At 50.2% G+C, this 13,085-nt stretch overlaps 1 long non-coding RNA gene across 1 annotated transcript in view; it reads right to left on the minus strand.

Moving 5' to 3' along the window:
- Window positions 1-474: 474 nt before the first annotated feature.
- Window positions 475-13,085, minus strand: part of LOC123641418 — a 50,581-nt gene continuing 37,970 nt past the window's right edge. Inside the window, exon 3 of the long non-coding RNA XR_006736294.1 lies at window positions 475-629. This is a non-coding gene — a long non-coding RNA (uncharacterized LOC123641418). The remainder of the gene's footprint in view (window positions 630-13,085) is intronic.

Consider the following 13,085-nt stretch of genomic DNA (forward strand, 5'->3'; position numbering starts at 1 on the left):
GATTCATTAGCATTGAACTCACAGCCAAACTATAACTCACGCCCGAGGGAGGTGTATCTGCCACCGCACTACGCTGCAGTGAGGGCCATTTTAAACAAAAAAATCATCAAGATAAAGCACAAAAATGCAAAACCCCCAGAGCACTAAATAGGCGTTGATAAGGACGTTTGTTTACAATATAAGAGTGGAAACAAAGAAGGCAGAGTCTTGTCCCACCCCAGCTGGAAAGGGCACTTCAGGCAGCTGAAATGTGTTCGCCTCTCCGTTCGTGTCCACAAATGACTGCAAAAGGCCTGATATTGATTGCGGGTTAGCAATACCTTTCGGCGAGTAGGCAAAGTTGCAAGTACAGAATCCTTGAGCAACGAAAATAAGGATCCACTGTCTCCGCAGCTTGGGTCCCTGTGCCTCCCTTAGCTGTCGTCTGTTCAGGACACAGAGCATTTTGCAGCTGTTGGATACGGGGCGGGGCCCTTTCGTGGGGCCCACTCAGGAGCAGGCTTGCCCCAGGCTCACATCAGCCTTGGCAGGGCCAAGAAACCAAGAGCTCCATTTTCCTTCTCTCTGAAAAACATATTTCTCCATTTGGGTGATCTTCCATCTTAGGTCTTCACTCTTTGATTTTTTCTCTAATGAGAAAAGCAATAAAAAGAGAACAAAGTTCATCTGGGGCCTGTACTCAGCCATGGTCAAGAGCAAGACCAGGGATATTGGTCCCCCAAGCCCTCGAGGGTCACTGCTCCCTGATCAGGGCAGAGAGCACGCAGCAGTCCCACCCCGGCCAGGCTCCTGCCACCTCTGCTCCCCGAGGGTGGGTGAGGCCCAGAGCTGCTTCGAAACAGCTCCTTGTCCCTTTCTGCTCCTGAGACACTCCTCTACCAATTCCTCAAAGCAAACTCAGCTACAAAATTTGTGGGATCCAGTGCAAAATGAAAATGCAGGGCTCCTTTTCAAAAGCATTAAGAATTCAAGACAGTAATCGCAAGGCCTTGGACCAAGCATGGCACCCTTCTGAGCAAGTGCACAGGTGGCAAGCGCATGAAGCCACCCTGCCTCAAAGCCTAGTCCCTTCCGCGGCCTGCCCACACTCCCCCCATGCTGGTGGTCCTTGCTGCCTGGCCAGGGCCCCATGTTCATTTTGCAGGGTGTCCGCGAGGCTCTGCCCACCGACAGCGGTTCTGGCAGAAGGAGAACCGGGAGCCCTGGCCCAGTGGGCATGGCCCTCAAGAGGAGCTTGTCCTATGGTCTGGCCCAGTGCACCCACGGAGGGACTCAGGCTGGCCCTGTGGGGTCACCACTAAGGCTGTGCTAAGGGAGTCAGCCAGGTGAGGAAGGAGCGCACATAAGGTCCTGCAGACAGCACGAATCTGACGGAGCTGTCCAAAGAGCTGGTGACTCAAAGATAAGTAAGATGTGTCCCCTTCGAGGAGCAGGGTGTCAGTGGCAGGCACACACCATAAGTGAACGATTACAACAAAATGAGATAGGCCGTCACAGCTGTGTGCACAGGAGGGGGCTCTGACTCACCCCCTTCCCGCCCCATCCTGCCCTGCGCCCCGGGGCCGCCCAGCAGCCGGCACATGGTGGGACTCCTCGGCCTCCGTGATTGCAGGAGCCAATTCCCACAAGAAACCCCCTCACACACAATCTTGGTGCTTGTTTCTCTGGAAAAGTCCGAAATTCTATTCCTTTCAATCCTGAGCTAGTGGGTCTTTCCTGAGCCTGAGTCTGTGGCTACTGCACACTCACTCACGCACAGCTATCAATGTAACCTTCGATCGTAGGGCTCCACGTGGCCCAGGCACTGCTTGGTGCAGATCGGACGGAAGGGGCAGCCCGACCCACGAGCCGCGACGGTTCACGGGGAGCTTTGCATGGAAAGCCGCCCATAGATCCAACCCAGCCTGCTCTTTCCCCTCTCACTGGCATCCCTCGCCTACCTGGAGGACCCCCGCAGCATCCTGCAGCCAGAAATGACTGTCACCATGTCTTTCCACATGAACCAACCTGAGGACCTCATCTCCCTGCAACCAGGGGGCTGCGGGACCCCAGGGAGCACTCAGTTGTGTCACTCTGCTTTTCCTGTGAGGAGCAACTGTCGAGTGTTTCTGGTGAATAAAACTCTCTACCTGTTGCGTCCAGGTATACATGACATACATGACGAGGAGGTACCGCCTTGCGCTGTGCCCACAGAGCTGTCTGGCTGGCGGGAGAGCAAGACAACCGCCCCTTCCCCTTGTTACTTCTCTGTAGTTTCCATGTTTCCTCCAAGGAGTATCTGATTACAAAAATTATCAGAACTAAAGGACAAAAAATTTAAAAGGTAAATAACGGGCTAGAATGGATGTGTAAGGTACTGTTTATTGCTAACTGGAGCCTGGTGGGTGGGGTGGTCATTCCCCTGCTGGCGGCACAGCGTGGAGGGAGAGCAGACGAGGTTCCTGCCACGTGGAGCGTCCCGACTGGTGTGAAGACCATCAGACAGATGAAGACGCCACCCCTGGGACGCAGTGAGTGGGCAACGCGGGACCCGACCTGGGGCGGGGGTCCGCTGTGGGCAGGGCCGTAACAGCGGAAGGGAGGCTTAGCACGACCAGCGCCGTGTGCTTCTCACCCCTGCGGTAACATCCTTTCTGTTAAAAGCTTCTCTGCTCAGCTCTGCACCTAGGCCAGCTAATGACAGGAAGAATCTAGTTCGCAGTTCAACTCTAGAAGAAAGGTGATAAATGTCCCTTTCCCAAAACTAACTCCCAGGAGATAAGGAAAGTGTGCACACAAGTGACCCAAGGTTAAAGATTTATTGGAACATCCACGTCCAGAGTTAACTGACCAAGAGCAAAGACAGGTCACAACCTCCTCTGACCCTGCCTGATGCCCAGATGTTTGCAGTGGTCCATTATCTCTTACAATCCCCTCCTCTTCCCCTCCCTTAACATAAAAAGGAGCCTGCAGTTCATACTAACTTACGAAGCTCCTTAGGACACTGGTCCTGAGCTGAGCAGGGAGCCCTGTGCCCCTCCCAGGGAAGACAAGCAGTGCCATGAGGAAGCGCAGGAGAAGCTGCTGGCACCTTGTCTGGGTGCTCTTAGCTGGAGAGAACTGCAGTCAGCCCGGGGCCACCTCTCCTGGAAATGCCCGGAGGCTGCAGCACCCCCCAGGGGCAGCCTGAAGCCAATGTCACTCTGATCTGGAAGGTACAAAAACTCTACCTTCTCGCCTGTCTGCGGGACCTGGGACCACTCTGTGGTGCATCCACACCCGGGGACTCTCAGGGAGGGGGCCAAGGCTAGCAGGCTGCAGCGGGAACCGCATGGGCGCCGAGCCCCCCTTCCTGTTCCTTTCACTTCCCTCTTCACCCAGAGCCTCTCTCAATAAACCACTTGCTCAACAATCCCCATCTCAGGCTCCACATCTAGGGAATCTGACCCGAGACACTAGGAAACCCCACTCTGGAGAGGAAAGAACCAGGAGAAGGCAGACGTCTAAGGAGAAGGGGTGGTCGTGGCCCCCGAGGCTGTGGTGGCAGTGAAAGGCTACGTGGCAGGCCCTGTCTCTGGGCCCTCCATCCTCCACGGCCCTCCTTGGCCCTCAGATCTCCCAGGCCACTCACTGCCTGCAGGATGAAGCCTGGAGTGCTTGGCTTGCCTTTCGGGAGCCTTGTCACTTCTCCACATGGCTGCCCGAATGTCCCAGGGCCTCTCCTGGCTCAAACTTCATTGATCCCTCAGGGCTGGTTCAATCTCCCAGTCCTGCGTGGAGCCCTCCCTGGTGCTCACGTGGTCTCCTCCAGCTCCCATCAAGGGAGCACTGGTCGCCTCTCCAGCTCCGAGTCACACCCCCAATCAGCCCCTATGCACCATGAGGCCAGGGACTATGTCTGAAGATCCACCATGCCCATTTATTGAAGGCCTGCTATGTGCCACGTCCTGTGCCAGCACTTGCCGTGGGCAGCAGATCTCCCATTGGCGGTTCTGGCAGAGGCACCAAGACGCTGGATCTCGGCCAGAGGAGCAAGGAGGGAGATGGGGCCTCCCCACAGGGTGTCAGAGCAGGGTGGCCACGAAGAGGTGTCACAACTCACTGATACCTAGAATCTGAAAGGATGAGGGTGGGGGTGTCTTAACCTATTTGTGTTGCTCTAAAGGAATACCTGGGGCTGGTGATTCACAAAGAAAAGAGGTCTGTTTGGCCCACAGGCCTGCACGCTGCACAGGAAGCACGGTGCTGAGTCCACTCACGGGAGCTTCAGGCTGCTTCTACTCATGACAGACGGTGACAAGGACCAGTGTGTGCAGAGATCACACAGTGACAGCAGAAGCAGAAGAGAGAGGAGGAAGTGCCAGCCTATTTCAACAACCAGTTCTCACAGGAACTAAGAATGAGAACTCCTTCCCTCCCTGGAGAACCGAGAACGGCACCAAGACACTCATGAGGGATCCGCCCCATGACCCCAATACCTCCCACCAGCCCCCACATCCAACATTGGGGGTCAAAGTTCAACATGAGACTTGGTGGAGACCAAACAAACCAGTCGGGACCCTAGCAGAGAGGTATTTGAGAAAAGATTTCTTTAGCTAGAACTGGAAGTTCCACCTCCCCTAGGTGGGGTGAGAGGGGTGTCCAAGAGTTGGTTGAGTCCAGCAGGTCACCAAGAAGGGCAGACGGCTTGGGAGGGGACAGCTGGAGGTGGGCTGCTTAACTCCCAGGGTCTGGGAAGGGAGCACAGGAACAAAGGGCCTCTGCCTAGCACGACGGGGCTGCTGCCCTGGAGGGACCCCTGCCCTGGAGGGTCTTCAGATCGGCAAATTGCCACGAGAGGAAGTGGCAGTTTTAAATCCCGCAGACCCCAAAGCACAGAGCTACATTCAGGCCGTGTCAGCCGTGCAGAGCTTTCCTGGCCCTGATGGCTCCCCCTTGAGCCTGCCCGCCTGTCAGAGGGGACAAGGAGGTCAGAGAGGAGGAAGGTGCCCTCTAGACCCTGTCCTGCGACAAGCCATCTGTCCACAGCCAGTCCGAGGTGCCTGGGCGTGGAGTGAGGAAGCGTGTGTGGACCAACACATTGGACTGGAAACCTCGAGCCTCTGAACTGAGACTCTATTTTGGACTCAAAGCGACTATACAACATTTCTCCCCTAAGGGTAATTGGAAAAGTCATAGGAGCACCTAGATTTTCATCTCCCACTGTACTGGGTTGAACAGCATCTCCCCCAAATTCATGTCCACCCAGAACCTCAAAATGTGACCTTATTTGGAAATAGGATCTTTGAAGATATAACCAAGTTAAGATCAGGTCACACTGGATTAAGGTGGACCCTAAACCCAACTACTGATGTCCTTACAAAAAGAAGGAAATTTGGACACAGGCGCTCACAGAGGGGAGATGTGTGAAGACTCGGAGTTGAGGGAAGGAGGCCCCATGATGACAGAGGCATGGACTGGAGTGACGTCTCTACAAGACGAGGAGTGCCAAGGAGCACCAGCCACGCACAGAGCTGGGAGAGGCAAGGAAGCATCGCATCCCCCCACCCCCACCCCCAGAGCCTTCTGAGAGAACGTGGCCCTGCGGACACCTTGATTTCAGACTTCCAGCCTCTAGGATGGTGAGAGAATAAACTGATGTTGTTTTAAGCCACCCAGTTTGTGGCGCTTTGTTATAGCAGCCCGGGAAACTAATACCCCCGCCAAATGCATGTAAGCCAGGCAGTGGAGGGCGAAAAGAAAGGCGCTTTTCCACGCCATCCCTATCCCACACTGTCCCTTTCCCACGCCGTCCCTTTCCCATGCCATCCCTATCCCATGCCGTCCCTATCCCGGCTGGCTTTCTCAGCAAACCCGCCAGCCTCCGGGCTCTCATCTCCCTTCACAGCCACTGAGGTGTCGCTCTGCCCACTCAGCAGAGGAGAAATCAGAGTCTCTGACTGACTTGCCCGTGGTTGTTCAGGAGCGCCTGGTACAACAGGCCAAGTGCAAAGCCAGTGTCTGCGGTGCTGCTCTTCTAGACAACTCCGTCCCTCCCAGGCTCTCGCCACCAAGCGTGTGTCAAGGATCCTAAGACAAGGCTGTCAGCCCCTCGTCCTCTCCCGAGGGCCAGTCCAAAACATCCCATGATACTCTCCACATCTGAATTCAGTCCATCGATCCGTTTAAATCTAAGACCCCGAGGCTTTAGCTAAAGCCTTTGAATCTAATTAAAATCTTGCCAGCCACAAAGCTCGTGCTACTCCTAGGAAATGTCCCCCTCGGCATTCCTAAGACCACGTTCTCCTCCCAGTCTCAGCGGTTGATATGTCCCCGGCTTCTTTTTCCCATTCTTCTGTGCTGTTTTCCTGCGTGTTTTGAACACTGGGTCTAGTTTGCCCAGGATCATCAGCCAACCCGGAGACGCCTCCAAACACCTCTCTGGGTCTGGGTTTCCTGAGAAACATAGAATGTGCCAGTACGATGCCCGCAGCAAGGAACGTCACCTGCAGCCTGGCTCATTAGAGTCCTGGGTACAGTCCCTTGTCAGCGTTGTGTACAAATTCCAAGTCAGAAGTCTGCCTTTCAATCAAATTATTAGTGCCCAGAGCAAATGAAAAATGGATTTGAACTTCACGGCAAAGTTATAAGTCACACTTTTTCTATCCCAATCTAATTCTTCACAAATATCAATGATTCAGATGCTATGTCTATTTCTTTCTCATTTTATTTTCATTATTAATGATAATAGTGGGTTTTGTTTACAGCTTACAAAGAGCTTTCCCAGACAACAGGGCCATCCTCATTTTGTAGATGACACTTACACAACTACTTATGGAGAAGCCAAACTTCCATGACCCCCTGGGCTCTCACCTTCAAATCAGTGCCTTCGACCCTACGTTGCTTTCTCCTGATGCTCGTAAAAGAAACTTTGTAGGGAAAGAACTTCTGGAGTCCATTTACGGGAATTACTTTGGAAAACTGGGAAGAATCTATGAGCCACAAGATTCCCCTCATCAAAGGATGGTCGAATGGTCAAGGATAACTCCTCCGCCTTCCCAGAAGAGCGGGACTGTGGCGAGAGAATCCCCTGGTGACATCTGTGGCTTCTCCGCAACTGGATTAACAGAAGGACAGCCAGCTCTTGGAGGGTCCCCATGGGGACGGCCTTGGAACATTGCGTGACATTCCCGTCCACAACCCCCCACCAGAGCCCTGGCTCTCAGGAGAGGTAAATGAGAAAATGGATTTCCCAGTTCTGCTGTTAACTCACTGATGTGGGTTAATCGTGTCCCCTCCTAAATTCCTGTGTTGAAGCCCAATGCCTGGTTCCCCAGGATGCAACTGTATTTGGAGATCAGGTCTTTAAAAAGGTGATTAAGTTGAATGAGGCCATTAGAGTGAGCCCTAAACCAGTCTGGTCTTCATAAGAAGAGAAAATTTGGACCCACAGAGACACCAGGGAGGCACTTGCACAGAGAAATGACCATTTGAGGACACAACGAGAAAGGCGGCATCTGGAAACCAAGCAGAGAGGTCTCAGAAGAAACTGTACCTACCAACACCTTGATCTTGGACTTCCAGCCTCCAGAATTGTAAGAAAATGGATTTCTGTTGTTTAAGCCACCCAGCCCGTGGTATTTTGTTATGGCAGCTGGAGCTGACCGACATACTCCCTGACTCAAGTCATTTGTCCTTGTGCGGCCTCAGGTTTCCCATCTGCCATAGGGGTGGGCTCTGCCCCTCTCAGCTTCTCAATGTTGGGGGTCCTTTGGTGTCATGGACACAAAAGCCCTTCGTAAGACGCAGAGCAGCAAGCACCCTGGAGGTGTGAAGAGCAGGTCACCCCAGGTGCCACATCACAGGCTGGGGCTGGGGAAGAGCTGGGGTCAGGCGCTGCCAGGGCATCTGCTGCTGGTTTGAAACGAGCCCCCAAAGCTAATGTCGGCTCAAGGGAGGAGAAGCATCTACTGATACAATCTTTCACAGACTGGAAATGTGCATCGCCTTGGGCTCAACACCTCCACCTCTAGGAGACCAGCACACAAGTGAACTAACATAATGGAAAGAGACACGTGTCCCAGCACTATTTATGATAGCAAAAAAAAAAAAAAGCCCAACAAGGAACTGGTTAAGTAAAAATCATATGAAAGAATAATTTTCATCCATTAAAAATTATACTGTACAAAAAAATTTATCAGCATGAAAAATATTCATAATATATTGGTAAGAGAAAAAAAAGCACCTGAAAACACAATCATACGTAAAAAACACATACTTTTGTAGCTGATATATCTGAAAATATACATGAAGAAAACACATCAAAATGCTAACAGTGGGCACGTCATTATGGATTTGGGATTTACTTTTCTCGAGTTTTTCTGTGTTGTTCAATTTATCTGCATTGAATAGGCATTACTTTGTTCTTTTTTTTTGTTGTTGAGACAGAGTCTCACTTTGTTGCCCGGGCTAGAGTGAGTGCCGTGGCATCAGCCTAGCTCACAGCAACCTCACTGGGCTCAAGCAATCCTGCCTCAGCCTCCCGAGTAGCTGGGACTACAGGCACGCGCCACCATGCCCGGCTAATTTTTTCTATATATATTTTTAGTTGTCCAGATAATTTATTTCTATTTTTAGTAGAGACGGGGTCTCGCTCAGGCTGGTCTCGAACTCCTGACCTCGAGCGATCCACCAGCCTCGGCCTCCCAGAGGGCTAGGATTACAGGCATGAGCCACCGTGCCCAGCCTGTTCTTTTTTTTTTTTTTTAAAGTAATAACCACTATTTTTAAAGACATAAAAAGATAAATGGCACATCAGGGTCCAGAAAATAAAAGTCTCACGGTTAAGTGAATGACTTATACAGATGATTTGGGCAGAAATAAAAAGGACTGGCCACATACAGGACCTCGGAAAGTGTGCGGCAAAGAACCCCCTCACGGACTGCTGTGGGGACCTGAATTGATAATAATCTTTTTGGAAGGTAATTCATCTGCATGTATTAAAACTTTAATGAGCACACACTTTGGGGCGATAGCATCCTTGGGAATCTATCCTACGGGCACAAGAGCCCCGGGACTTAAGGCTATGTGGACGTGATTGCGGACAGTGAGTCTACCTGGGCCACGACAAAAAGCCATCACACAGGGTGAGTAAGGGGTAGTATGCCCACGCCAGGAACTTCTGTGCAAACAAGAAAGAGCAAATGTGTTATACAGATGGTCTGGGGGCTTCCTGTGATATGTGAAGTGAGGAAAGCAAGATGCAGAGAAGTGTGCGTGATTTGATTCTTCCATCAAAAAGACAAGCATTGATTTGTTGATTTGTATGTGTAGAGACTTTATGTGTGATTCAATGAGCTAGAGAAAAACTGTCACCACTGAGTACCTGGGGTGGGAAGAAGGGGGATATAGGGAAAAAACTTTAAAAAGAAAAATGAAATAGGGATCAATACTTAAAAACGTGTTTACCATGATCCAACATATACAAAATAATGTTTGGGATATGAATAGATACATAGAGAAATGCATGAATGGATGTGCTCCAAAACGTCCATATTGGTAATGCCAAGACGGTAACATTTCACATGATTTTTACTTTCTTCTTAATACTTTTTTGTAATGTTTGGTATTTTTATAATAAGCATGTCTTTTTAGCAAAATCATATAAATACAATAACAATAATTTATTTGGAAGGGGGGGGAAGCAACCCTTCACTCCCAGCTCTCTCTCCCAACAAACCTACATGAACTAAGTCTGAGAGTGATGCCACTGGGCATTTCAGGATCAAAGGCTTCAATCTCTCTCCATTTCCTCCTGACCCTACAAGTTCAGGGAAAATAGAATTTATCCTTCAACCCAACTGTCCTTTAATTGAATCATTAAACAAAGCCTTTACATATTCTCAAAAATGAATATGATTTTCCCATTGCCTACATCAATTTGTGATCTTGGAGACTTTATTTTTTTGAGACAGAGTCTTGCTCTGCCCTGGTAGAGTGCCCTGGCAGTGGCATCATCATAGCTCACTGCAACCTCAAATTCCTGGGCTCAAGCAATCCTCCTGCCTCAGCCTCCCAAGTAGCTGTTAACTACAGGCATGCGCCACCACACTCAGCTAATTTTTCTATTTTTTGTAGAGACAGGGTCTCATTCTTGCTCAGGCTGGTCTCGAACTCCTGAGCTCAAGCGATCCTCCTGCTTCGATCTCCCATCAGAGAATTTTTTAATGTGAGTAAGAAGGAATTGATAATACTTCTATGCTCCCTGATCTGAATGAGTTCAGGCACCTTCGGTTACACACACCTGAAGCTGGGCACCGTGGTTCTGATAGCCGATATTTAAAACTCAACAGAAGAAAGAGGGCCCAGCACCCTGTCCTCAGCCTTTTGCTCTTGGCCATCGGTCTTTGGCTGAGCCTTGTCCACACCTGCACCAACCCAGGGATCTCACAGGAGGCAAAGTAAGGTGCAGAATGCCCGGTGGAGGGGGCACAGGCCAGGCTCCACCAGCTTCTAGCCCACACTCGGCCACCCTCCATGTGAGCTTGCTAAGAGGAAAAGTTCCAACGTGGGATGGAGGGGCCACCCAAGGGCTAAGGGGGATACTTCAGGCCGGAGGGAAGGACTTACTGAGTGTGATAGTGGTGACAGATGCTGTATTTGTTTCCTGGAGTTGTAACAAATACCACAGACCGTGTAGGTCAGAATAACAGAAATTTACCGCCTCCCAGCACTGGAGGCCAGAAGTCTGAAATCCCAGCGTCAGCAGGGCTGGTTCCCTCTGAGGCTGGCGAGGGAGAAGCTGTTCCAGGCCCCTCTCTCAACTTCTGGGGGTTCGCTGGCAATCTTTGGCATTTCTTGGCTTAGAGATGCATCACCCCGATCTCTGCCTTTGTCTTCACATGACATCGTCCCGTTCTATCTCTGGATCCACGTGCCCCTTTCTATAAGGACAAAGCCCTGTTGGATTAGAGCCATCCCAGTGACCTAATCTTAGCTTGACCACATCTGCAAAGAACCTGACTCCAATTCAGGTCACATTCTGAGGTGCCGGGGGTTAGGACTTCGATGTGTCTTTCTGGGCAGACACAATTCACCCGTCACAGATGCTATTCCTGGCAGCTGCCCACAGGAACCACGAGGTTTGGAGATATTAAGGAAGAAGCAAAGGGCAGTGCAGGCACCTGAGGGAGCAACAGCAGTATCAGGAGATCAGCCCTGGCTTCCGCCACCGCCAGGTCGAGGGCCGATTAGCCCCTGCAAAGACTGCCGTGACACCTGGTACCAGAGCCTGGTACAGACAGGAGCCTGGTACATGGGCTGACAGAGCATTACGGCTGTACTCGGAGAGACCCTGGAGGACAGTGGAGAAGGAAAATCCTCTCACTGGGCAGAAATTAGAGGAGAACATGTGGTTGTCCACTTTCCCCGGAAGGAGAAAGGGCCAGAAGTATGGATCTATACTGACTCACCGGCAGAGGCTGGTGATTTGGAAGGTCAGTCTGGGGGGTTCTATACCCTCCTGACACCAAATACGTGGGTTTTTTTCTCACACCAACCAATTCTCTGACCCCAACCAGGTGCTAGCCATTCGATTCAATTCTGACACCATCCCCCTGGAGTTAGCGTCAGAGCCTGCAAGTTAAGGGCTCGGTCCCACAAGACTGCCCCCACCTCAGATGCCAATCGCAAGTCCCAAGCCACCTGATCTTCTAACCAACTGGCTATAAATCGGGTGTTCTTCAAACCCTCCTTGGGTTCAATAATTTGCTAGAAGGCACACAAAATTCAAAAGAGTGCTTCCCTTGCTAATGCTGGTTTCTTAAGAAGGATACAGCTGAGGAACAGCCAAACAGAAGAGATGCATGGGGCAAGCTGGGGGTGGGGGGGCTCCACGCTCACCCCCCATCCCCTAGGTGCACCACCCTCCCAGCACCTCCATGTGTCCAGCAACCTGGAAGTTTAGGGAGCTTGTGGCAGTTTCATCATGTAGGCATGACCAAATATTAACTCAATCTCTAGCCCCTTCCGTTCCCCAGAGGTTGGGGCTGGGGCTGAAATTTCCAGGTTTCTAATCAAGGTTTGGTCTTTTCGGGGACCAGCCCCCTCCTGAAGCTATCTAGGGACCTGCCAGGAGTCACCTCATTACAAATAAAGATGCTTGTATCACTCCTGTTCCCTCAGTAAATTCCAAGGGATTTAGGAGCTCTGTGCCAGGAGCCAGGGACAAAGACCAAATATTTATTTCTCACTATGCCACAGTCGAGGACTAGGAAGAAACAAGAATGGAGCATTGGTGTCAAGGAGGTCTGGTATGTGGATGGGTCTCTCGGAATGAGGATCCTTGTGACCCCTGTAAATGTCAGCAAAGCGCCGTCACACAGAGCAGCTCTCAATCACCAGGTAGGAAAGCTCCAGACTGAAGACCTATATTCGCAGCCACGTGAATGAATTGTTTCTCACATGGATGCGGTTTGTAGTGCGCTCCCAGGATGCCGAGCAGGGAGTTTATCTACAAAAAGATAGTTTTACTGATTCTCCCGACCAATATCCGTGAAACCAGCTGGTTTGATTTATAATAAAATTTCAATTCACTGGCAAAAGGATGCATTATTCAAAGAAAATTTTAGTGTAATTAGCTTTGCATTTAGAAGGAAACAAAGTTTGATGTCTACCTTACATCATACACAAAAAATCCTAATCAATTCAGTATTAAGACATGCATTTATTTTTATAGAATGGTAATATATAATGTAAGATGTACTTATAAGTTTGAAGTAAGTAGGGTCTTTCTAGCCATAACACACAAACCCAGAAGCCAAAAAGACAAAGGCCCACACATTTGACTACGTAAAAAATTTTCATTTCAGTACAGCAAAGACATTATAATTACAGTCAAAAGATAAATGACAGATGGGAAAAAATACTTGCAGCATATTTGTTCATCATTCAACAAATATTTAGTGAGGACCCACTATGTCTGAGGCACAATACTAAATGCTCATAAAATTACTTGTAGAATATTCATAAATTTGCATGTTTTCCCTCAAATTTTTTATATATGTATGACTACATAAAGGGCTTAAATCTAAAATATGTGAACAGATACACCTAGCAAAACACCAAAG

This window comes from Lemur catta, chromosome 7 (genome assembly GCF_020740605.2).
Source record: "Lemur catta isolate mLemCat1 chromosome 7, mLemCat1.pri, whole genome shotgun sequence".
Taxonomy (NCBI): domain Eukaryota; kingdom Metazoa; phylum Chordata; class Mammalia; order Primates; family Lemuridae; genus Lemur; species Lemur catta.